This window comes from Gopherus flavomarginatus, chromosome 5 (genome assembly GCF_025201925.1).
Source record: "Gopherus flavomarginatus isolate rGopFla2 chromosome 5, rGopFla2.mat.asm, whole genome shotgun sequence".
In the NCBI taxonomy this organism is placed as follows: domain Eukaryota; kingdom Metazoa; phylum Chordata; order Testudines; family Testudinidae; genus Gopherus; species Gopherus flavomarginatus.
This window is the reverse complement of record NC_066621.1, coordinates 37555145-37581202: the sequence shown is the minus strand read 5'-3', so window position 1 is coordinate 37581202 and position 26058 is coordinate 37555145. Positions and strand designations below refer to the sequence as shown.

The following is a 26058-nucleotide window of genomic DNA, read 5'->3' as shown; positions in this document are numbered from 1 at the left end:
TAGCAGTAATCCAGCCCAATGGGGAGGAGTTAAATATAAAGAAGAGGGTCATGTGGAGAATAGGGTTTACTCTCAGAGCCTTGGAGAGAAAAGAAATCTGCCACTTTTTCTCTGTAAACTCAATTTGCTTTTTTTGTTCCTTTCCCTTACAGAAAAGATACAGAGAATGGAAGTGGTTAAACTTCTCCAGAGGCAATGAATCACTTGGCTTGGTTTCCTCTCACCGTTGCCAGTGCAGACAGGAGGGACAGTATTTGTTTTAAACGAGTCATGAACAGTGGATATTTTCATTGTTTTCTTTCTAAGAATTTAGCTCGGGGGTCAGCCTCACAGCCCAGTTAGTACTGAGGGAGAAGTATTAATTAAAGGGCAAAACCCTTCCTCAATGCAGAGTTAAGATTGGCTGGTGCAATATCAGCCCCTTGCAGAACCTCTGCAGCCACAAAGCAGGAGATGCAGTTACAGTTGCCTGCACCACCACCATCCTGTCCTCTGTCAGCAGCGTCCGTTTAACACACACACATTTACTCTGCCAACACCCTGCTGGCTGAAATCTACAAACTGTTCACTACCTTTTACAGCCCTTCGAACCAGAGCTCCAACCCCATCTTGTCCTGACGAGGCCCAACCCCTGGGCAAACCAGACTGGGGTAAGGATTGGGCAGGGCCATGAAAGTGACTGCAGAGCAAGACCCCTGATCCCTACTCAGATCAGCCCCACCTCACTGATATCTCCTCACTCGGACACACTGCACCCCTCCCCAAATTCCTGAAAGCCTGTGTAGGGGAGCTTATTTTCCCTTGTGATGGTCTGAGCTCTCCCTCCCAACCTGGTCACAGCTGGAGCTAAGATAGATGCCCCCTCCATTGCTCCCCTTTGGGAAACACAGTGTTAATTTAGATGAATCTGATAAGGCTCAGAGGTGGAGTGGCTGATCTCTGCTCACATTCTCCACAGTTCCAGCCCCTGTTGCTTATTGAAAGAAATGACTCAATATCCCAGTTTCATGTTTTATTAACATGAACAGATAAAACCAAGAAAACACATTGCTAAGGATAAATGACTATAAATACTACACAGCTAATGAAGGGTTAAACAACACAGTGAAAGTTCAGGTCAAATCAGTAAATCAACGAGTTACCTAGGATATTGTGTTGGAATCAAGTTGTCAATTTAATCAAACCATCAGATGAATACAGCAGATAATCAACCCTTATAAATCCTAGATCAGCAACCCAAGGAGGCAGGTGCATATTTAGCGATACCAAAATCCCAGTCAGAGGTTTTCACCCAGGCAGTGCTTCCCAGATTCAGCCAGCTGAATATTTCAATACTGAAATCAAATTATTGCTTATATTAGCCCACAGCCTCAAAGCGAATTAGGTTTCTCCTTAGATTTCACCATTGCATCACTAATAATAGAAAAAGGAAAATAAATGGCAAAGATTACGAGGGGTTGGATCTCTGCAGCTCTTCGGCTTTGGAGTCACATGGAGCAGGACCTGTAGCTGCAGTTGAGGAACTAGGTACTGGCATAGCTGGCCCACCACTTCGGGCTAGCAGGCTTTTCAGGTACAGGAGACTAGTGAAGGCTGCACAGCCTGTCACCGTTGTGCTTCATTCCCCAGAGGGGATCAGTCCTGGGATCCTGGAAGTCAGTTTCTCTTAGATGACTTACATAAGAACACAAGACAGGTCATACTAGGTCAAACCAATGGGCCATTTAGTCCAGTGTGCTGCCTGAGAGTGACCAGTGCCAGATGCTTCAGAGGGAATGAACAGAACACGCTTGTTGATCTGAAAGCTGAAGGACTCCCACCCTTACCTTTTACTTTATTGTTGTAGATTCCAGCTTACCCCACCTTATCACACCTCTCGCGAGGTCTCTGGGCAAATCAGGTGTGAACTAATCCTTCGATACAGACATGTCCCACTCTAGATGAAGTGAGGCAGAGTTTGGGCCAACGTCAGGTTGGAATAGCCTGACTCAACCTGGCAGTTTTCTCAAAGTATCTGCTGTCGTAAACCACATGTAGTGTGGACGTGTGAACCCCAAAGGTAGCAAACATGAAAGAAACAAAGGCCAGTTACAGGGAGGTTTCTATGGCCAGGCCTGAGGGTTAAGCAGCCAGGCTCTAACAGCTGGCCTCCTCAAAAGGAAAAGGGGTCTCAGCACCCATAAAAATAACTGGTTGCAAAAATCAATCATCATGCAAATCCATCACCATTTTAAATTTTGACCTCTCCTGCCCGATGTGTCTTTGTTTCGCAAACAAGCAAATTGGGAAACTGTGGCTGTTACCCTCTAACTTAGTAGGTTACACATCTTGACTCAAGCAATTTTCCCCTTCACAGAATATTTATTTTAAAGTTTATCAAAATAAATTCCATTTGAAAGAGAAATAATTACAGTCTACACTGGGGCTCTATTTTCACACATGCTATTTCTCTCACATGTTCCCCCGCTCTAATTCCTTTGGAGTGAGGTTTTACTTTTCAGGATTAGCCACCATTTCCAATATAGTAGGAGGGGCGGGGAGAGAACTAGAAGAAAACCTGAATTATATTGTAACACTGAAAATTATCACATAATCAGCCTCTTACTTTACACTTATTAACTTCATGTTTAATTTCATTGTCACTGGTAACAACTTATTCAAAGACTACAAAATATAAATCTATAGAATATCAGGGTTAGAAGGGACCTCAGGAGGTCATCTAGTTCAACCCCCCCGCTCAAAGCACAACCAATCCCCAGCTTTTTGCCCCAAATCCCTTAATAATCCCCTTAAGGACTGAACTCACAACCCTAGGTGAAGCAGGCCAATGCTCAAACCACTGAGCTATCCCTCCCTGTTCTTTCTCTTTGTTATAGTTCAATATATTTTAAGTGAGAAAAGTGGTAGTAAAAATTTGCTCTCCAGCACAACCTGAAGCAACGTCAGAGCAACTGGGAACAAAACACAGCTCTCTGTGTCTCCAGTGATTTCTTCCTAAATCTGTTGCCCCCAAGGATATAACAACCTGGCGACGAGGATGAGATCTCTGTGCTGCCCCACAACAGAAGGAAGTAAAGTTAAGGTACAAAAACAGACAAACCAACCTTGTTTGCTGCTGGAAGGGGGTGAGAAGTGGCTTGTTTACTCTGACTGTGCAAACTGAAACTAAAATCATGGCTACACTCACAGGGCCACTGGAACCCTTTGAGGAGTATATAGTGCAGTGGCCTGTGTATACTGAGCGTTTTGAGCTTTTTGTTATTGCAAATGACATTACAGAAGAGAAGAAGATGCCAATATTCTTAAGTGTTGGAGGGGCTAAGACCTACTCCCTGCTACGCAGCTTACTACACCCTATTAAGCCAGAGACTAAATCTTACAATGACGTGGAAATCCTGGGGTCCCATTTTTCTCCAAAATCACTGGTAATTGCTGAAAGATATAGGTTCCACAAAAGAGACCAGAAAGAAGACGAAACAGTTGTAGAATTTGTAGCAACTCTGAGAAAGCTTGCAGAACACTGTGAATTTAAGGAGATGTTAAATGAAGCCCTACGTGACAGGTTAGTGTGTGGCCTGCACAGTGAAGCTATATGGAAGCATCTATTGACAGAAGTTCAGCTTACCTCACAGAAGGCCATCGATATTGCTGTCTCCATGGAACTGGCTACAAAGGAGACACAAGCCATCGGTGCATCCCCTAGGGTGCATAAGGTGTCACAAGAACCTAGCCACAAAACTGGGGGGAGTCAGGAATGTTATTGCTGTGGTAAGCCAGGTCACCCTGCATCAGGATGCTGGTGTAAGGACCTGGTGTGTCGACACTGTGGGAAAAGGGACACATCGAGTGTGCCTGTAAACAAAAGAAAAAGAGGCCTGTGGTCTGGCTAACCAAAAAGGGAAATTTGCATACCCTCGAGCAGACCCAGGATGACCAGGGAAATACCTCCTCACAAGAAGAAGAGCCACTCCACGTTTTGTCTTTGGCAGTGGGCTCACATGAATACTGGGTAACCCTGTTGTTGGACGGCAAACCTATATGCGTGAAACTGGACACCGGTGCAGCCATTTCGCTGGTCTCAGAGACTGTGTATAAAGAAAAGCTACAGCATCTTCCACTTAAATGAACAAAAACAGAGCTGAAGACATATACGGGAGAAGCTGTGCCCATGTTGGGCACTACTGATGTTAAGGTGGAGCTCAATGGACAGGCTGCTAAATTGCCACTGTTTGTGGTGAGAGGTAATTACCCAGCCTTAATGGGTAGGTCTTGGCTTAGGAAGATCCAGCTGAATTGGGCAGAAGTGCACCGAATGACTAAAGAAGAAACGGGTCTGACCACTATAGTAAGGAAACATGCTGCTGTTTTTGGAGAGGCTCTGGGAAGTATGAAGGGAATCACTGTGACATTGAACATTAAACTTGACAGTCAACCAAAATATCTGAAAGCCAGAACTGTGCCATATGCCATCAGGCCGAAAGTCGAAGCGGACCTGGAGCACCTGGTCACAAATGGTGTCTAAATACCAGTTACCCATAGCCCAAGGGCAACTCCTATTGTTGCAATAGTCAAGAAAGATGGCTCCCTCCGGATTTGCTGTGATTTTAAAGTCACCGTCAACCCAGTGTTATGTGCAGAGCAATACCTGCTTCCCCGCATCAATGACCTCTTTGCAGGCCTGGCTGGGGGCCAAAAGTTCAGTAAGATTGATCTGAGTCAAGCATATTTACAGATGGACGTTGATGAAAAGTCCCAAGAGCTGTTGACTATTGTGAAGCATAAGAGGCTTTATCGATACTGTCGCCTACCCTTCGGTATAACATCTGCTCCCGCCCTGTTCCAGAGGGCTATGGACCAGATCTTGTGTGGCTTGCCAGGAGTCCAGTGCTATCTGGATGACATCCTTGTCACTAGAAGGAATGAGAAGGATCACCTAAAGAATTTAGAGGCTGCCCTACAAAGACTGGAAGAGTATGGACTGCGAGTTCTCAAAGACAAGTGTGAATTCTTCCAGCTCTCTGTTGAATATTTGGGACACATCATTGATGCTACAGGTCTTCATAAGGCCCCTTCAAAAGTTAAGGCTATTTTCGAGGCACCCCTTCCTCAAAATGTTAAACAGCTCCGCTCATTTCTAGGACTATTGAACTATTATGGAAAGTTCATCTCACAGTTAGCCACACTGCTAAAACCACTTCACAAACTCCTTGGGCAGAACAAGGCCTGGAAGTGGACTGACGCCTGTGATGTTGCATTTAACAAAGCTAAGGATGCATTGCTAAATTCTGAAGTTCTGAGGCACTTTGATCCATCCTTACCCCTACATTAGGCCTGCGATGTGTCCCCTTATGTAGTGGGAGCATTCATGTCACACATTATTCCTTTGGGAGAAGAGAGACCTATTGCTTTTGCTTCATGCACTCTAAGCAAAGCAGAAACTAACTATGCCCAAATTGAGCGTGAAGCATTGGGAATTGTTTTCGGAATTCGAAAGTTTCATCAGTACCTGTTCGGACGGAAGTTTACTCTTCTCACTGACCATTGACCCTGACTTCAATTTTTGGACCCCACACAGGCATTCCTCCATTAGCCGCTAGTCATAAGCAATGGTGGGCATTGTTGCTTTCCGCGCACACATAGGATATCAAATATAGGAAATCCACTCTGCATGACGATGCGGATGGCCTCTCAGGCTGCCGTTGCCAGTCAACCATCGAGATATTGCCCAGAAGGAAATCTTTTACTTTGAACAAGTAGAGAATACATCTATCACTGCTGTTCAGATAAAGAAGGCAACTCTGCCCCAAGGGAAGATGGCAGCTGCTTCCCTCAGGCTCTGGGGCCACCTACAGAGTCTTCTTCCTGAACATCCTCAGGAGCCTGGCCATCCTGGAATTGAGCGGGGAGCAGGTGTGAGTCTGGGCAGGAGTTCATTGCATGATCTGCTCCCAACATTCCCCCTCGTAATCCCTGCTGCTGCTGCTGCAATATCGAGGAAGTCTCATCCTTTCAGAGCAATGGGTTCAGTCCCAAAGACCATCGGTTACTCTGGACAAGCAGCCCCCTTCTGTCATCCCAGGCCACACTCCCCCGCCCAGGCTAGAGAAGGAACAGAGCCCAGGAATCCAGACTTCTCCTGGGAAATCATTCCGCATGTCAAAGTCACAAAGACCCTAGGCAGAGGAAGACCAGGGCCCTTCCTCCTCATTCACCATTGATTTCCATGCTCAGCAGCTCACAGGGCCTGGCCCAGCTCAGAGACTCTCAGCCTGGGGAACAGTGTCCCACAAGTGAAGGGCTGGGAGCCCCATTGCTGGCACCTTTTCAAACACACTGGAGATGGCTCGGGAGTGGCCCCTGCCCAGTCTGAGAGGGAGGTGCTCTTGGGGGTTGTTTGCAAATGAAATCCTCCTTTGGAGATGTTCTCTCCCGCCTCTTTCTGCCCCTCTCCAGACAGATGGGGGAAGCCACCCAGGAGCCATAATGCCACTCACTTGCTCTAGGTGATGGTATGATGGATGGTGGATGTTCAGGGCCAGCAGATGTCCCTCGCCCTCCTCTTCACTCTCCAAGCCCAAGGCAGGCTGGAGAGGGAGGTGACCTGAGGAGTTACCCTGCCCAGCCAGCAGTCAGGGTTATGACTCTAGGGCGATCGACTGGCTGTGAAAACAAGAGTCCGTCTTATTGCCAGGGGACGGAGAAAGTCAGCCAGCAGCAGCGGGGTGCAGAACACTTCCCTAGTGTGGAGGTGACAGCGGCTCCAGGATCCTGACATCCCAGCACTTTACATACCTTCCTGGAGCCTCCCAACCCCCCTCGGCTATAGCGATGGAACCCCAGTCATACTGATAGCAAACGGGCTTCAGCTACTGGCTCAGGGTCACACTGAGTGTCAGAGCCATGGATGGACCCCTTCACTAACCACTGCTGCACACTCCCTCCCACAGCTGGCAATTGCAACCAGGCCCTAATGTCCAGTTCCCCTAACTTTGAGAGGAAGTGTCACTCCTGCTTCCATTGTTGCCTATTGATCTTTGGGACTGGGCAAGTTGCTCCTCCGCTCTATGGCTCTCTGGCACTCACATCCCTGAATGGGCTTTAAAAAAGACAATGGTACAAGTTTGGCCCCAACTATTTCTTGTTTCTCTACACTAGCCATTTTAGTAAAGTTTAGAATTCTTAACGTTCAACCCCTGGAAACATCCCTTTCTCCTCTGCAGACAGTTTGAGCATCCCTTCTCACCCAGGCTCACTGCTGCCTGGAGTTAGAGAATTCACCCTATTCCCATTGGACCTACCCAAGGAGTCCCACAGCAAAGCAGTGACAGAGCCAGAAAGAGAAGCCAACAGTCCTGACTCCTGTTCTAACTGACATATTACAGCCCCCACGGAGGCAAGGATAGAGCCCAGGAAATAAGGAATGACAATTTTCATGGAAACCGTTTTCTGTCAGAAAATCTAAATCTGAATGACTAAACCACTTTGTTTCTTGAAATCATAACAAGTAGGATGAAAACTCTGCAAAGATATTTATTTGCAAAACAAGAGCATCTCCTCTTTGTTACAGTGCATTAAACTGTCTCGTCGTCCACAAAGAGGTGACACCGTGATCTAGAAAGTTAGGTGAGATGCTTCAGTCTGAGCTAAGTAGTTGCTGCTCTGAACAATTTCAAAAGAATAAAATACCAATACAATAGAATATTATGTCATCATCTGATATGGCTCAATGTGATAGGACACCTCCTCTTCTGCACTGCTACTAGTGACACTCTTCAATGGATCCCCATCACCCACCCATTGCGAGGTAGGTGGGAGAAGATTATTATTCATCTTTGACAGAAGGAGAAACTAAGGCTGAGAAAGGAGTTGTGACTTGTCTTAGCTGATGCAGCCACTCAGTAGCAGAGTTGCTCTCAAATGAGCTACAGACTAACAATTGTTCATAGGAATTATTCAGCAATTCTTTTAGAAGAATTGGAAGGTTAGAGAAGATCATGAACTGCTCCGAGACAATGAATGGAGAGCAGCATCAACACTGGTCAAACATGTAACTGGTTGTGTCTTCTTTGCTTGGTCATAAAAGAGAACAACAAAGACCAGAGTTTCCTCCCTGTCAATTGCCCCCTCCTCAGCCAATCAAGGTTGAGACATTAAGGGGAGGGAGGCTAAGAGTTCTCATCAAATAGCCCAAAGAATGGCGCAGGTTACCACCGAGGCGATCACTCTTGGAGCACTATTCCAGTCTCACCTCTCTGTGAGGGCCTCCCACAAGCCTTCACCCCTTCCAGTGCACACACAGAGCTCCTGGTGGTGGGAGGAGAGCAGAGGAAAAGGACAAAGGAAGCAAGAAGAGAAAGGTAGGAGGGACAGAGGAAAAGAGCAAACAAAGAGGAGAAACCCCAAGGTCCCCAGTGATTGTAAGGGACAAAGTCCTATGTCGGAAATCAAATGCTGCCCCCACAATGTAGTGTTTTCCTTTCCTAAAAATCAGCTGGCACCTGATGGATCAGACTGAACAGGTTCCAAACCTCTCGGAGGCTCTTACCTTCTCTACAGGGACATCAGTTTTCTAGCAAAATCAATCAAGGAAAAGGAGAAAACTCCGAAGAGGGTCCTCCTTGCGTTCATGTACGTGAAAGTGAATTCTGTCTCAGTCCTCAAGGAGAGACCTTGAGAAGGAGACGTGCTGGAGCAAACCCATAGGGATCTCCAAGGTTGCCCCTGTCCTGCACCCTTGTCCTGCCGGGCTGGTGTCAAGATCTCTCTGTGACATCATTGCCTCCCCACCACCTTTGTCCAATAGGCTGAGGTCCTGCTAAAGGCCCTTGTGATGTCACTGCTGCCCCTGTCCAGCCACATTGGATGTTTGAGCTGCTGCCCCGGTTTACCCCACTCAGTGACTCTTCATTGTGGGAATGACACCGAATACACAGTAGAACACGAGATGCTGTTCCCCATACTACGCTCAATTGTTCATAAATTAGCAGACTTCATAGATTCACTGATATTTATTTTCAAGAATTAGTCCTTGACAATTAGACAATAATTGACAATTAGAGCATGTAATCTGACATAGCACATGCTTTATGGATAGAGTAGTAGCTAGTTTGTCACTAAACACATTCCAGAAAGGCACCTAGTCTTCATTAGAAGACACCAAGAAATGGGGAATTCCCACCACTTCCCTTTCTAGTTTCTTCCTTTGGTGATTTATCACTGTTGAGTATTTGTGTCTTATTTCTAATATGAATTGGTCTCTTTTGAGTTTCCAGCCACTGGGTCTTGTTCTGCTTTTCTCTGCTAGATTAACGAACCCTTTAATACCCAATCTTTTCTCTCCATGAAATCACTTCAACACTTCAATGACGTCACCTCCCGATCTTTTTGACCATCTAAACATGCTGAGCTGTTCAAGAGCTCACTAGCAGGCATTTGTCTCCAGCCCTCAAAACGTTTCATTGCTTTTGACTGCTCCATCGCCAATATTTCAAAATCCTTTTCAAAGGTGGATGCCAAAACTGGAGGCAGTATTCCAGGATCAGTCTTACTGATGGTGTATCACCTCCCTATGCTACTCACTGCTCTTTTCATACATTGAATGATGGCTTTAGCCCTGTTCACCACAGCATCACACTGGGTGCTCATGTTGAATGGCTTGTCCATCATGGCCCCTAAATCCTCTTCATGGTTAGTGCTTTCCTGGAGACACTTCCCCATTGTGTAGGTGTGGCCTGCATGCTTTGTTGCTAGGTAGAGGACCTTCCATTTGGTTCTTTTCAAACTTATTTTCCTTCACTGGGGCCAGCTTATCAAGGGATTCGATTGCTCTGTGTCACTGCCCTGTCCTCAGCATTAATTACCACTCTGCTAGTATTTGATAACCCATCAATGTTAGCGGCAGTGATTTTATATTGTGTGGCAGTTCACTGATATTTATTTTCAAGAATTAGTCCTTGAGAGCCTCTTCATATCCCTAATACCCAGAACCTGCTCCACACAGCCTAGCGAGAAAAAGCCGTCCAGCCCAGCTGGTACATAGGGGCTAAGCACAGAATAAACTTAGGAGCCTGTGTTATCCATAGGTTCTGAACAAGAGGTCGGGGTCATCAGCTTACAAAGACACGCTAGACTGGTAGTGTAGACAAGCCCCAAATGTATATAAGTTTCCTGCCTTCCAAAACAGGAGAAAAAAAACCATAATCTTGATTAGCTTTATTTTATATTTGTGGAAACTGAGGCACACAGAAGCAAAGAGATTCGTTCATGGTCAAAAAGCCAGGAATAGAGAACGGCAGATCTGCCGATAGTCAGTCCTGGACCCTAGCCACGTTTATCCTAGCCTCTCTGCTTCAGCTCCAGTAACAACCCAGGTAAAGGTTTTCTTCTTCTCCATGTTCTTTAACTTCACATCACTGCAGAAGAAAGATTTTTTTCTTACCAACTGGCTCGAATACATGTAGATGTCTTTCCAGAAGATGTGCTCTGGCTCAGTCACATGCCATAGGTTTTCTGGAGGAAGCACTCGGTGACATTCTAGGTCCTGTGTTATACAGAAGATGGACATAAGGTCTTTTCAGACCTTCAACTTTTTCTTTTGCTAGGAGGGTAATGCTGGACATTTTCTCACCTTCACTTTCCTTTGGAATCATTTAAATCCCGTCCAGAGGATTTCCTCTTCCATTGTGTCTTCAGCACCTTTCTCCAGTTTCAGGCTGTCCCAGGGTGAGATGGCCATGAAAGGGGTTGCAGCTCAACTGAACCTATCCCCAGGTGAAGGGAGTAAGTGCAGGGCTCACATGAGAAGGGAGCGGCATGTAAGTAGGATCCAGGCCTGTTGGGTGACATAAGGACAGCCTGTGCTCAGCCAGGAGAGAGACTCCCAATGGGAGCAGACCTGGAAGGGGCTTGGATAGTCCTTTAAAGGCAGTTTAGGTTCACAGTAGGGGATGGAACAGCCAAGCTGCAAGAGATGGAAGCTGGGCCTCCTGGCAGTGTCCAGGAATGAAAGCACAGCATCTGCCAGGAAGGGTCCTGCGAAAGGGCACGCCTCACCCACCCTCCACCCCAGACACTCCAGATATTTTCATCGGGCCCTGCCCTGTGGACCTGACCATCTGCCTGCCCCTCACCCGCACTTGCACCGTGAACCAGCTGCACGATTTGCAGTCTGTTCAGTTCCATACCATGCCAAGGAAACAACTGTACATGCTCGTGCTCCACTCCCTTCGCTTCCTCACCCTCGCATCCCACCCTGACACAGAGGGGCAGGAACTCTTGCCACCTCCCGAGGGTGAGAAGTTCCAGTGGACCAACCTATACTCCACCCTGGTTCCCAGGCCCTCCGGAGATATCAGTTGGTGTCTCCTTCACAGGGCCGTGAGCATGGGCGTATACTTCACGCTGTTTACTCCTATCCTGGACCCCTGCCCTTTCTGTGGTGCAAGGGAAACCCTGGCGTACATTTATCTAGAGTCTGCCAGGTTGCAGCCCCTATTCCGGCAGAATGGATTCTCTCTAACCCTCCTCCAAAACCCGGCATCACAGATGCCAGGATGACACAGGGCAAAAAAATATTTGATGCTTGAAGCATCATCTAAAATCACTTTCCAAGGAGTTAAAGAGAAACCAGGATAACATTAAGGATTCAAAATGCATATTGTTACTGCTAGTTGGGGTAATAATTTGCTACTCAAGTAATACATCTGAAGAATTAGATAAAAGTACCCAATAGAACAAGAAGCTACACTTGCAAAAATAGACCCTCAGACCTGCTAGGCTTGCTAGCCGTTAACAGTATGGAAAGCTGTTCCTTCAAGGTTGTTTCCCCTCTGTTTGTACTTGTGATGAGGAATACAAATCTCACCCTGGGCAACAAGGGGCTAAGGAGCTGCTCTGGCCTCAGCCAGCCCCACCCCAGAACAGCTGCAGGGTAAGCACAGACAGGAGGGGGGATTTCAGAGGGAGCAGAACAGCTCACTTGTGGGCAGACCTGGCAAGAGGAAGGTCCTTTATCTGGCAGGTCCTGAGGGAAGGCTGGCTCTGTCCCTCAGCAACTGCCTGAAGGTTCCTCCTTGAGGGAAGAGAGGACATGCATCGGTTATACCCAGAGAGGGAGGTGTCACGGACTCACAGATTGTGCCTACTCGTGGTCCCATGTGGTCCGTGGGGGGTGCCCCTTCTAGTGTGACAGCCCTTCTCGGAGGTCCACCCTCTCTCGGGGTCAGGCCCATCCACCTCCTGGAGCTGCATCTCTCTAGGTCTTAGCACACCTGTTTCTCGCCGTGGGTCCTCTCAAGGAGTCCACTTGCTTTGGACCCCCCAGGGCCTCCACCCCCAAAGAGGTTGATGTAACCCTCTTCTCTAGACCGGAGCAACTCGCAGCCAGCGTAAAACAGGAGGGTTTATTGAGGGTTGAACACAGCACAGGAAACTCTCAGGGCCTCAAGTCTGGCCTCCCTCAGCACAGCACAACACATCTTAGTCCCCCTGCATCCCGGTGGACTCTGCCTGCTCCACCTCTCCAGCCCAGAGCCCCCCTGCTTCCCAGCTGGGCATCTGATATCCCTAACCCCAAGCCCCGCCTCTGTCCATTGTCTTCTCTCCAGGTAAACAGGGTCATAAACAGGGTGTCCTGGGCGTCCTCTCCTCTCAGCCCTCCTCTGGCTGGAACAGGCTGGTTGGACACCAGGGTCCTCTCTTTGCAGCCCATTGTCCTCCCACTGGCCAGAACCAGCTGTGACTCCTGAGCTGCATCTCCGGGTCACCAGGTCACCAGTCGCTGGGGTATCCATCCTCCAGGCCATCAGCTGGGATCCCAAGTTCCCTCTCCGGTCCTCTGTAACAACAAACTCCCTCTCCCCTCAGCTTGTTAAACCAGTAACACCTGGCGGCACTGAGTCCCACTCCCTCTGCACGCAGTCCATTGGAAAACATGGAAAAACCAAGAAACCCCCCTACTTCATCACAGGAGGCATTTCCTCCTCACACCTACTAGCCCTTGTTGGGTGTTGATTCCTTGGCTTTGAGTTCTAGACGACCCTGGAAGGGGAGAAGTTTAAAACACTGGGCTGGAGGGCCAAGTCAGGAGAGGAGGCAGCTGCCACCCCAAGAAGGAGAGAGCTGTTTGAAAAGTTAACCCTTTCAATACACCAAATGTAAATATGGCTGCTTGGAACTGTCCTCTATTGGTCCTTACTACAATGTTAAGCAGAGAGTTACTGTATATATTTTTTAAAGAATGTAAAAATGTGAGGACTCGGGTGGGGCTGGTGCTCTGAGGTTTGGGGTGTTGGAGGGGCTCAGGCAGAAGGCTGGGGTGCAGGGGTGAGGGCTGTGGATGAGGGGTTTGGGATGTGGGAAGGGTCTCAGTGCTAGGTCAAAGGGTTGGGGTGTGAGGGTGTCATAACCATACAGCTAAGGGTAGCCTAGAATTCCTCCTTACCTGTAAGGGGTTAAGAAGCTCAAATAACCTGTTTGGCATCTGACCAAAAGAACCAATGGGGACAAAAGATACTTTCAGATCGGGGTGGGGGGAATGTGGGTGATGGAGAGAGGTTTTGTTTGTGGTTTTTGTGTGCGTGTTTTCTCTTGGGAAGCAGAGAGGCATCCGGTCAGAAATCTTATTCTCCTATATACCGCCCTAAAAAGTCTCTCAAATTACAAATATTGTAAGTAAAAGCCAGGCAAGGCATGTTAGATTCTCTTTTGGTTTTGCTTGTAAATTTTTCCTTGGCTGAAGGGAGGTTTATTCCTGTTTTTTATAACTTTGAAACTAAGCCTAGAGGAAGTTCTGCTGTGTTTTTGAATCTTTTGTTACCCTGTAAAGTTATCTTCCATCCTGATTTTACAGAGCTAATATTTACCTTTTTGTTTTGAAATAAAATCCTTCTTTTAAGAACCTGACTGATTTTTCCGTTGTCCTAAGCCCCAGGGTTTGGGGTCTTTGATCACTTTGTAACCAATTGGTTAAGATATTCTTCTCAAGCCTCCCAGGAAAGGGGGTGTAAGGGCTTGGGTGCATTTCTGGGGGGAATAGGAACTCCAAGTGGTCCTTTCCCTGATTCTTTGTTAAAACACTTGGCGGTGGCAGCGTATCATCCAAGGGCAAAGAAGCTGTGCCTTGGGGAAGTTTTAACCTGAGCTGGTAGAAATAAGCTTAGGGGTCTTTCATGCAGGTCCCCACATCTGTACCCCAGAGTTCAGAGTGGGGAAGGAATTTTGACAGGGGGGTGAGGGCTCTGGCTGGGGGTGCAGGCTGGGGTGTGTCAAGGCAGGGGATGAGGAGTTTGGGGTGCAGACAGGCTGCCTTGGGGCAAGGGCCAGAGAGGAGGATTCCCTGAGCCCTCTCCCCACAGGCAGCAGCGAGCTTCAGGGGAGGGTCCCCCTACATTCCCCCTGCATCCTCACCCAGCCCTCCCAAGAGCGGAGGTATGTTGGAAATTCTGGATAAGCTGTATACAGGATAATCTCTCGTCCGCCTCTGCCCCTTCTCTGAACATTATACACAGACATGGCCAGTCTGGACATAGGTGTGTGAGTATGAAAGTGGCTTGGGGCATTAATGTTTTCCCTGAGTGATGTGGGAGCATTCCGAACACTCTCTGTTGTTTTATTATTTTATTAATGAAGTTTTAAAATTTAGTTATATGGTGTGTTTTCTTTATCTTCTCCCAATGATCCTGTAGTGTCAGCCTGATCACCTGACATGAGGGATAGATTGGTAGCAGAAATTTGTCACAGTTTGGTGAGCAATTGAGAAGGGGGGAGCCCTGCAGAATTTACACCATCTATTTGTTTTACCCTTGTTATTTTAAGTTTGCTTTGCTTGGTACTGTTGGTGTTACATGTTGAGGATTGCATGATTAAAGGTGTGCCCACTCTCAGCCGCAGTAAGTCTGAGAACTGGAGAGGGGTTTAGCATTCCTCTCTCCACCCCGGTTGACTGGGAAGGGTGGCAGGTGGATCTACCCCCAGTTGTAGCAGGACTGGGCAATAGAGAAGTTGGAGAAAAGGGAAGAGATGTGTACTTGATAACTAGAATTGAGCAATTAAGAGCATAGATCATGATCCAGGCAGCAACTCAAACCTACGCCCACGGCAAGTTGCAGGCCTTGAGACAGGACTTCCAGGCAGAGAAGGAAGCACTGGCTAAGCAAGTACAGGTCCTTCAGGGACTTGTCAAAATTTAACCATTTGTGCTCAGCATATGCCATAACAGCAGTGTGTTTGCCACAAGAGGAAACTGAATAGTTAAACGCCAGTGGACCATGCGTTTTGCCCAGGTGGCAAGCCTCACAAGGGAGGACTCAGGTAGCCTTGTGAGTAAGAATGTTTAAGGGAAGAGACCAGGAAAGGTGGGGGCTAGTTGAGAAGCCCATCCTCCTAGCTAAACTGGTAGTGGAACAAAGCCAGTGCCGTGGAAGGGACAGTTCAGCGAGGAAAGCAGGATCGGGCCCAAGCAGGCAGGCAACAGATAGAGCGATTGGAAACCAGGTTGGAAAATGTTGAGGGCATAGTGGAAGGAAGGAGTAAGTGAGTATAAGCATGGGGATTTCAAATACCCAGGACAATACTTGAAATGGTGATTTGAGTTGAGAAAAGTGGCTGTTGGGAGACAAGCAAGTGATTTAAGGAAGAAGTGAGAAGTTAACTCTGTAGTTGCTGGAGGGAACAGCAGTTGAACTTTGTAAAAATGCTAAAGAGGAAGGTTCTTGGTATCTTTGAAATGTTTGTAAATAAATCCAGGCAATGAATTATTTGATTGCAATTATTTGGCTATGAACAATTTAGTCAAATTAGCTAAAGAAATGTATACAGTGCTATGTAATTAAAACCCTATTAGGCTCTAAGGGGCCACTATAAGTAGTGATGTTTACTTTCAGTGTTTGAAAGCAGGAGTTAAAAGTGAAAGGCAATCAAAATTCTGGAAAAGTTAATTATGTCCCTTTTAAGGTAAGAATCTTTAAGCTATGAATAGCTTTGGATCCAGAATCAAGCCAGAAAGCAACTTTATTAGTGCAAATTATCTAACTGATAAGGTAGAAAAGCCACTGAAACCTGGGCTGCCTATGAAACAAATACAAGAAAATATGGGGTAAATTTCCTGTTTTGCCTGAAATCAACAAGGATATTTGCATCTTTTAAGCAATGACTGACTGCCCAGAAGGGTAGACCTCTGTTTTTTCTATCTTTCAGATAATCAGAGAAAACTGATGCCAACTGAACAGCATTCAGCATACCATGGATTTACTGGCACAAGAGGAATTATGTTCTGTGTTCTATGTCTTCAATGTTTTTTTCCCCACTCTGAACTTTAGAGTACAGATGTGGGGGACCTGCATGGACCCTTCTAAACTTAATTACTAGGTTAGATCTGGTAACACTGCCACCACTCAGAATATTAGTGTCTGGGGCACTTTCTGTCCCCCTAAAACTTTCCCCTCCCTGGGTTGCCTTGAGAGGCTTCACCACTTCCCTGGTGAACACAGATCCAAACCCCTTGGATCTTAAAACAAGGAGGAATTAACCATTCCTCCCTTTCCCCCCACCAATTCCTGATGAGTCCAGATTCATTCCTCTTGGATCTTAAAACAAGGAAAAATCAATCAGGTTCTTAAAAAGAAAGCTTTTAATTAAAGAAAGAAAAGGTAAAAAGTATCTCTGTAAAATCAGGATGGAAAATGCTTACAGGGTAATCAGATTCCTATAGACCAGAGGGACCGCCCCCCCCCCCACCTTAGGCTCAAAGTTACAGCAAACAGAGGTAAAAATCCTTCCAGCAAAAAGAAACATTTCCAAGTTGAGAAAACAAACATAAGACTAACACGCCTTGCCTGGCTAATTACTTACAAGTTTGAAACATGAGAGACTGATTTTGAAAGATTTGGAGAGCCTGGATTGATGTCCCGTCCCTCTCAGTCCCAAGAGCGAACAACAATAACACAAAGATCACAAACAAAAACTTCTCTCCACCAAGATTTGAAAATATCTTGTCCCTCTATTTGTCCTCTGGTCAGGTGTCAGCCAGGTTTACTGGGCTTCTCACCCTTTACAGGTGAAAGAGACATTAGCCCTTAACTATCTGTTTATGACATATGTCCTGTCTTGTGGTGTTTCTCTCATAGCCAGAATTGTTGTGTTTAGTATTTTCATAGTATAGTCTAGTTTAAAATCAAACAGAAGGGTTAAATAAAAAAAAAAGCAGATACTTGTTTTATTCAACATGGAATACAAAGTGTTTGGATAAATCAGGAGAATGTGATATACTAAAGTCTAATACATTTTCTTAAGTAAGAAAAAGAAACTTCATTGGCCAGATCTTTTAATTGGAAAAATTATTATTAAAATTTGCATACCAACAGTCCTTGAAAGCCAGGACATGAAAAGTTAACTCACTCCCCATATTGCACATGGGATCCTTCTGGCTACCTCAGATTTCTAGCCAGAGAGCTGGGGAGGGTGGGAAGCTATTGGACACCAGAGGTTGTACTGAGTGGACTCCTCGAAGTGGGTGTGCTTGTCCTGGCTTGTTGCTCCAAAGCTCTGTATTAAAGTTATTTTAGTGGAAGGGTATATGTGGCATACATTGAATAATAAGACTAATGTACTGTATAATGGCAATGTTTATGTGTTCATCGTTGGAAAAAGGTGTATGAGTGAAGAGTGGAAGTTTCCTTTGTAGGTTAAAAGAAGCCAAGAAGGGGAGAAGGAAAAAGAACAGAATGAATTAACTGCGAGAAAAAAATAGCTAGTGTGCTCAGTCTAAAGATAAGACATTGGCCCCATTCAAGGACACTACTCACAGCTAAGACTTAGCTGACAACCAAGAAAAGGGGGGGCTTGAATGTGCCTAAGCAGCTATGAGATCTGCAAAACACTGCCAGGCATTAATGAAATGTGTTAGGTTTCTTTTCTCACCGGTAAAGAAGCGCTGCCCAAAGACCCTAGCAGCCCTGCCACTCCTTGGAACCAGGAGCCTGGATCTATGTAAAGGTCCATCAGCGAAAGACTGCTCTGGCTCCACACTGGAAAGGCCCTTTCCAAGTCCTGTTAACCACCAAAACTGCCATGAAGTGCCAAGGACTACCTGCCTGGACCCATGATTCTCACTGCAAAAAGACCACTCCACCTTGGGAGACTTCTCCTACTGATGATTGGCCTAGTTCTCCTTCTAGCTCTGCTGTGCCTTCTGGACAGCAGGGAAAAAGGACAAAGTGAAGTGCTAGTAACGTCTCCCTTGTCCACTGACAGACCTACTGTGCCTTTGGATTTTTCTAGAAGAAGCAAAGCCATTACAGGGTGATGTGCTGGTAACCTCTCCCCTGTAGGATGCTGAACCACGACTGTTTTGGGAAAAAAGAAGGAACACTCGCTCCACCAAAATTGCCAAAGTCCAGGACTTCTTGACTAGAAAGGACATTAAGAACTGACCCTGGTGAAGAAACAAAGAATTATACACTGGCAGGAAGAAATCTGTGGGACCCATGCTTGGGAATGTGGTATTGATTGGATGCTGGGGTTTATTCTACAGACTGTGCTGTGTGTTTTGGATAAATTCTTCAGCATGTATTGCCCCCCCAATTGGATTTTAAATGACAAGTACCAAAGACACCTTGTTGCCACTGCCCCTGCCATGTCCTCCATTACCCCTGTAATATATCCAAATACAGACAATGCCATATATTTGATGAAACCAGTGGCCAAGGCCTTCACACTTGAGTGATTTATTTAATGATTGTTTGGAAAAAAATATTTTTAAAGTTCCGGATATCCCATATAAGCAAATAATTGAGTGGAGAATAAATGGATCAGTGGAAATAGAAATCTATGATATCACTACAAATGAACCCCAAGAATCTGTAATTGAAATTGATGGCTTCCATAGTAAAGTAGATATGATGGTTGTTCCTAGGGTTTGCAATGTGTTACATGGAAGAGGCCCTTATCATTATTTCATCACCCAGTTAATGAATAATCAAATGAATGCCCAAAGAGTTTGTTCTGCCACTGAAAATTTTACCTATATAGAAACTATTCCAGTGACTTATAATGTAACCTGTACCTTATTGCAATACACCCCCTCCTATGCTATTAATGTTAATGCCCCTTGAAAGTACCTGAGGATAGTTAAATAACAGATGCGATATAGTACTACACCAAAGAGAGATGTATTAGGATATCGCTGGACTGTGATTAATATTACACTAGGGACTGTTAAGGTTACAGTGCCCTTCTCCAGTTTCCAGATCACCTCTGCATACCCAAATTGCTCACAAGGGGTTGCCATTAGATTAGCACAACAGAGGGCCTAGGTTATTTCCTCTGGAAGAAGAGGGACTTGACCAGATCCCTATGGGATGGGGCCAATAGTGCAGCAGCAGTTCAGAATATTTTAAGAACCAAGAACATGAAGAGAAATTGGGCCAACTAGAAAAGGCCACTAGGCTTATTTCTGGAGCTCAGCTAATCCAAGTACAGGCTGGAGTTGGTGAGTTACGTGTCATATCCGCCCTTAGTTCTATGACCCAGAAGTTGTTGACAGAGATGGTATTGAATATCACTGAGGCTGGGAAGGCATTGCAGTGGGATCTAGCATGTTCAGAAATTCAGGATTTCCTGAATGACCAGCTGATGGCCATTCAGAGTGATCTTGAGCACCAGGCTTGGCCCACTGCCCTTATAGACACATCAGGAGAACCATCTGATCTGTGGCCATGGAGACATACTTGGAGACTTTCTGGGTGGAAGTGTGGACATTCACACTGCTCCTTCCAAGCATTTGGACGGGTTAGGGGGGTGTGGGCTCCCACATACCTAATCCTGCCGGGTCCATGGGGAAGATGCATGTGGGACTGGATGATTCACCATGACATCTGGGAGATTAGACTACCTGATATGCCCAATCGATTTTTACTCAGTGCTCCTGGGATTACATCTGACATTTGCATGGGGTTAGGGAGTCAGTGGACATTTTGGCCGTTGGAACCCCCACAGCTTCAGTGTATCCGTAAACTGAAGCCAGGGGAAGTTGTCACTGTTCACAACAACATTTGCTGGGAGAGTATGGAACAAGGAATGATCCTGACAGGACACTTACTTTTTCAAGTTAAAGATAGCTGTGTGTATGTTAAAACCACCACATTGCAAGATATATAGTTTAATCTCATTACCACTGCAGGCAATCATATTGTTTACTGGCCTGCAGATAGAATTTTGTACGTAGCCCTAGGTTCCAGATGCCCTTTAATTGGACCAGCTTAATACCTGATCAATTTCAAGATGTGCTTTCAGTGTTACCAGAGATCCAAAGAATCTCTGAAATACAAAGGCAAATTCATATGCTTCAAAATATATATATCAAGTTGAAAAGAATGCCTTTCCTACAGCTTGTAGAGAGTCTACTTTATGTACTAAGTATGATGTATTGTACTTTGTGACTAAAACTGTCCAACAACCCCATCATATTATTGCTATGGGAATGTTATTGCTTGTATTGCTATTAGTTATTTTAGGATTATGTTGTTGTTGTTGTAAAGGACGTACTAATAGTAATACCTTTCATGTCCATGCTAATCATGCATTGTCATTACATCCAATCAAAACCCGTAAGGTTGAAACATCTGACCTAGAATCTGAAATCCATGGCTTAATGCAAATAGAGGTTTGAAAATATTTGTTGTAGTAGAAGTACAAAAGGGGGGAGTGTGAAAGTAGAGAAAGAACTGACAGGGATTTGGAGGGGATCTTAATGCATGTCAGTCTCTGTTAGCAAGAGTCAGGCTAGCTGTAACCCTACTAACACGAGATTTGTAGAAACGAGGATTATGTGAGGCGAGTGGGAAAGAACTGTGTGAGAAGTTGTTGCGACCTTGTGTCGATAATGAGGAACGTAGACTGGCATCGAAATAGAAGTGAGAAAAATGAGATATCAGGATGGCCTATGTATAAACCAAATGCAGCTGTTGCTTATTATTGTATGTAACAAAAAGTACAAATGCTGCTGTAATTGTTTACCTGGAGAGAGACCTGCCTAGGACTGAGGCAACCCTGTGTCCTAGCGCACTCCCTCCCTCTGTACAATTGCAAAGAGAAAATAAAGTATCTGACTTTGCTGTACCCAACCAAAAAGTGAGAACTAAGTTTTTCTCTGCCAGTACCAGACTTCTCTGGGGCTCAGACCTGCCCCACAGAACGTCTGTCTTCTCGCTCAATTAGCAGTGGGAAAGGGGAAAATCCCAAGGAGGCTCCTCCTCGTGCTCACAGGCATGACCCTGTATTCTCTCACAGTCCTCAAGGGGAGAACTTGAGGCGACTCCCTACAGCAAAGCCATTTTCCCCACCCTGCAGCCTCTTTACCTGCCCATTGTCATAGACTCTCTGTGAGGTCACCACCTCCCAACCACCTTTGACCAATCAGCTGAGGTCCTGCAAAAGGCTACTGTGATGTCACTGCCCTGACCAGCCCCTTTGCATGTTTGAGCTGCTCCCACTGTGTCACACCCCCACCCCCACTCAGTCAGTGTTAGTTCTGGAGATCAAGCAGGTGACATATGAAAACTTCACAGGCTTCTCAATGTGCCACACTTAGTTTTGCAGACAATTGTAGACGTTAAGGCAAGAAGAGACCTTTGGATCATCCAATCATAGAATCATAGGACTGGAAGGGACCCCAAGAGGTCATTGAGTCCAGTCGCCTGCACTCAAGGCAAGAGTAAATACTATATAGATCATCTCTGACAGGTGTTTGTCTAACCTGCTCTTAAAAATCTCCAATCATGGAGATTCCACAACCTCCCTAGGCAATTTATTCCAGTACAGAACCATCCTGACAGCCCATTGAGTCTGTGAGCAGATAAATCACATCCCTCGCCCAGCAGCTCCCCCAGGGCAATGAGCTAATGCCTCCCCCCACCACAGGGACAGAGGCTGAAAGTCCATCTGATGGCGGGTCAGGGGCTGGCGTGGAATGTGCTGGGATCTCGGCCTGGGCCCTAGAGGGGTAGGGGACCCCGGGACACACAACCACACGCAGCAAGGCCTGAACCGATTTTCTCCCTGTCTGTGAGTCCCAGCAGAGAGACCAGGGACTCATTGGTCCATGGAGAATGAGCTTCTCTCCCCAGCTGGGGCCTGCAACCCAATGGTCAAGGGAAGCGGGTGAGGGGAGCCTGCACTAGCGCTTCTGCAGGGTACATGGTATGGGATGAACAGAGAACTCCAGTGTCCAGGGCTCTCAGGCCACGTGTCCATTCCACTGCAGGAGGGGATCTGGGAGCAGCTAGAGGGGACTGGAGCAGGAGTCGGGAAAGCAGCCAAATCTGGGAGAAGGAGGGAATTCAGCTTTGCTGGGGAAGCTGGGCTGAGCAGAGATGCTGCTGCAGATGCAGCTAGTTCCCTGGGTACAATGCTGCAGCATTTTAACTACATGGTTAATACAGAAGTTGCAGCTCAGCTGAGTAATGTGCTGCATCCGGTTTAATGGAGTTAGGGGCTTTGCCAGGGTATAAAACCGGGGCCGCCCAGAGGAATCCAGGGGCCTGGGGTCTTTGGCGGCGGCGGGCCCCCGCTTCAGTGGTAATTTGGAGGCAGGGGCCCTTCCACTCTGGGACCCACCACCAAAGTGCCCCAGAGACCCACAGCGAGGACCCCCCGCAGCCGAATTACCGCCAAAGCGGGACCCACTGCCGAAGTGCAGCTGGGTCTTCAGCAGTAATTCAGTGGTGAGGGGCCCCCGTCGCGGGTCTCCGGGGCATTTCAGTGGCGGGTCCCGGAATGGAAGGGCCCCCCGCCACCGAATTACCACTGAAGACCGGGCTGCATGTCGCCGGCGGGTCTCGCTTCAGCAGTAATTCGCTGGCGGGGGATCCTTTTGCCCCAGAGTGGAAGGGCCCCCCATCGGCGAAGACCGGGAGCAGAAGAAGCTCCGGGAGCCCGGGCTCCGCAAGAGTTTTCCAGGGCTCCAGGAGCGAGTGAAGGACCCCGCTCCAGGGGCCCTGGAAAACTCTTGTAGGGGCCCCTGCGGGACTCGGGGCTTAGGGCAAATTGCCCCTCTTTCTCCCCCCCCCCCGGGTGGCCCTGTATAAAACTGAATTGCAGCTTCATCCTGGTCACACCCATCTATCCCTGCTCCACCCCCTCCCACTCTAGCCTGTCCATGCCCCCTCCCCCGAACACTCCTTTTGCCTGCAGCTGCTGGGGTGAGGCACAAGTGGCACCTGTGTGGGAGGAATTTCCCAGGGTTAAGTTGCACAAAGTGAAACTAACTGAAATGTGCCCCCTGCGCTGTACACTGTGCTGTGCTGCCCTGGGGAGATGTGGCTTTAAGCTGCTGTCCCAGCCCCTTCCCACTCTCAAGAAGGACTGAGCCAAAAAAGATCTGATGAGGTTCAACAAGTGTAAGGATTTTTATCTCTCTAGGCCGATCTGATCAGAAGATCTCGACGAGCCTTACAGTTTATCTCCCGTTGAGTCCCCCTTTTAAGGCCATCTATCAGAGCTGACTTTAATGAACTCCACACACACAAAACTATCAAATAAAACAACAACACTTTATTTGCTAAGAGGAGAGGAAGGAATGGAAAGGGGAATGGATTAATGAGTCTGGAGATTCGAAATAACACATAGGCACACACATACACTTATACTACAAGATGTTCTTCTACTTTTACAGACATCAACGATAAAGGGATGCAGGATCCAGAAAACAGAAGCCAGTAGTGAACACTGACCGTGGATGACAGATGAAATGGACAGATATGTATCCCTATCTTAACTCCCACCCTAACCCGCTTTGCGTCGTCCTGAGTGCAAGATTGATCTAACTAATCGGACCAGATCCGTGTATGCAAGTTTGCTTTCCCAAAACAACTAACAAACAACCCCAACTTAATTAGTAAGTAGCTATTGCAGGCCCATAGCCAGTGCCAAGATTGTACTGCACCAGGAGAGAGAGCAGCCTCCTGCACCTCTGACAGTTCAAAAGCTCAAGAGCCAGTGCCCCTGGCCCCTCCCCGCATTGGTCTCTGTAGGGAGCTGTTGCTGGGCAAGGTCAGATTCCTGCTCTTCCCACTTTCCCGCCTTTTCTAGGTGCTGAGGAACAAGAACCTGACCTGACCCCCAATGGAGGTCGCCTTGTCCTTTTACCAAAACAAAATGGCCTTTTGATTTACAGAACTTATTTTAACTTTTATACAGAATAATTTGGCAAACATGTAAACTGAAATTAACATTTCCCCTCCTTGTCGGTGTTACACCTGTTTTAAAAGGATGTAACTGCCGATACCTGTGACTTTGCCTAATTATGACCCACCTGATAAATAAGTTGTCACAGGGCAAAAAATTTTCATTGAACCCAAATAATAAGTACAACCATAGTATTACAGAGGGGGTTGTGGTGGAACCCCCAAGGCAAGCGGAAAAGAGGCCGTCCAAGAAACACCTGGCGACTTGACCTTCAGGCTGATAGCAAAAAAAATGGGCTATACCTGGAACCAGTTAGAACGAATGGCCCAGGATAGAGGACTCTGGAGATCTAGTGATGATTAAAACATTCCTTATCGCAAACTGGGGATGTGTAATAACTGTTTGATTTGCTTCTTCCCTAATTACCACGGGACCAGTTAAACTAGGAATAGGAGAAGGAAGAACCAAAACAAATTGGTATACGCTTATTACATACAGACCTACCACAGACCATTTACCAGACTCTGCCGTTTTAACATTAATTTTAAACCTCTCTAAACAATTATAACTATTTATGGGAAAATTTAACCTTGACCTTACTGCAGCAGAAAGTTTTGCAATGAAAAGACTCTTCCTGCTTTACAACCATTTCCCTGGATCGAGGGAGTGGCCCTATGAAATCAATTTGAAGGCGAGCTACTTGATGGTGATACATGGGACGCTTGATGGGCCTGGTATCGATGTTATTCTCCGCACACCAAAGACATGGTTTAATATGATTAATTATTTCCTCCTTTAAGTTAGGCAACCATGCCACTTTGGACACCCGTTCCAAAGTTTTGGACGCAGCATAGTGTCCCTGGCCATGAGCTAAAGTTATTAGTTCTTTTCGTAGAGTTACTGGCATAACCAGTACAGGTAATTCACAGTTTGGCGATGTTGCTATAATCAATCCCTTTTTGTCCTTACATATCCTTGATGTTTCCCTGCTGTTAAAAGGACTTGGAGATTTTTATCCTGTTTTTGCAGGGTCAAGATGCCATGGCCTGCTGACACATCTGGAGACGGCAACTTAACTACAGCAGCTGCAATGGGGGTCTTATCCCATGTATATGCTGATCCTAACCTACCAGCTTTTTTTGCTAGCTGATTGGCCTGATTGTCAAGCGCGGCCAGAACCGACCCCCTTCATATGGGCTTTTACTTTCAACAGGTAGGTATGACCCTCTCTTGATAAAGCCAACTGCCAAGCATGGTTTAAATAAGAGGCATATTTGACAGATTTCCCATCTGTGGTGTTCATTCCTCTTTTCTTCCAGATGGGAAGCAGCTAGCAAGGGCTTGAACCACTCAACTAGATGCAGAACACAGACAGATGTTTTCCTCATGTGCTACCTCAGACGATACTGCCAGGACTGCAATTAATTATGCAGCTTGTGCTGATGGCAGCCTCATCGTACCCTGCACCACTTGCTGTATCCCTTCCTGGATTGCAGCAAACCCTGCAACAGGATGCCCTTCGTGCTGACAAGCACTCCCATCAACTGCCCAGAGTGTTAACCCTTTTCCTGATACTTCTTCCCAGGATGTTGCTAAGAAGAATGGAGATAGTATGTCTAAATCAGGATCTGGCAACAGACATTAATGCTCATCTCCTGTGGTAATCAGAGCATAGGAAGGATTCCTGTATGGGGGATCTTCTCAGTACAAATATCCCGACTGACCAGACTTAGAGTCCATCCCGCCAGCCGGGGCGAGGATACCCAGACCTCATTAATTCTTCCAGAGATGACATATTTTACTGGAGTATGGCATGTCCTCACCACAATGAGAGCTGTGCCAGTTAGATACTCCCAACATGTTAGGGACCATACCAGG

General features: G+C 46.6%; 2 protein-coding genes and 1 long non-coding RNA gene across 7 annotated transcripts in view; 1 reads left to right on the top strand and 2 right to left on the bottom strand.

Moving 5' to 3' along the window:
* Positions 1-18902, top strand: part of LOC127052655 (uncharacterized) — a 28223-nt gene extending 9321 nt beyond the window's left edge. Inside the window, exons 9-11 of one of the 5 annotated variants that reach the window (XR_007774781.1) lie at positions 14355-14528; positions 16195-17053; positions 17681-18902. This is a non-coding gene — a long non-coding RNA (uncharacterized LOC127052655). The other 4 variants (XR_007774787.1, XR_007774784.1, XR_007774786.1 and 1 more) reach the window with 4 other exon arrangements.
* LOC127052538 (zinc finger protein 239-like) overlaps positions 1-26058 on the bottom strand; it is a 232021-nt gene that overhangs the window by 118732 nt on the left and 87231 nt on the right. The window lies entirely within an intron of this gene.
* Positions 1-26058, bottom strand: part of LOC127052619 (major centromere autoantigen B-like) — a 362626-nt gene that overhangs the window by 333503 nt on the left and 3065 nt on the right. The gene's annotated exons all lie outside the window — the stretch shown is intronic.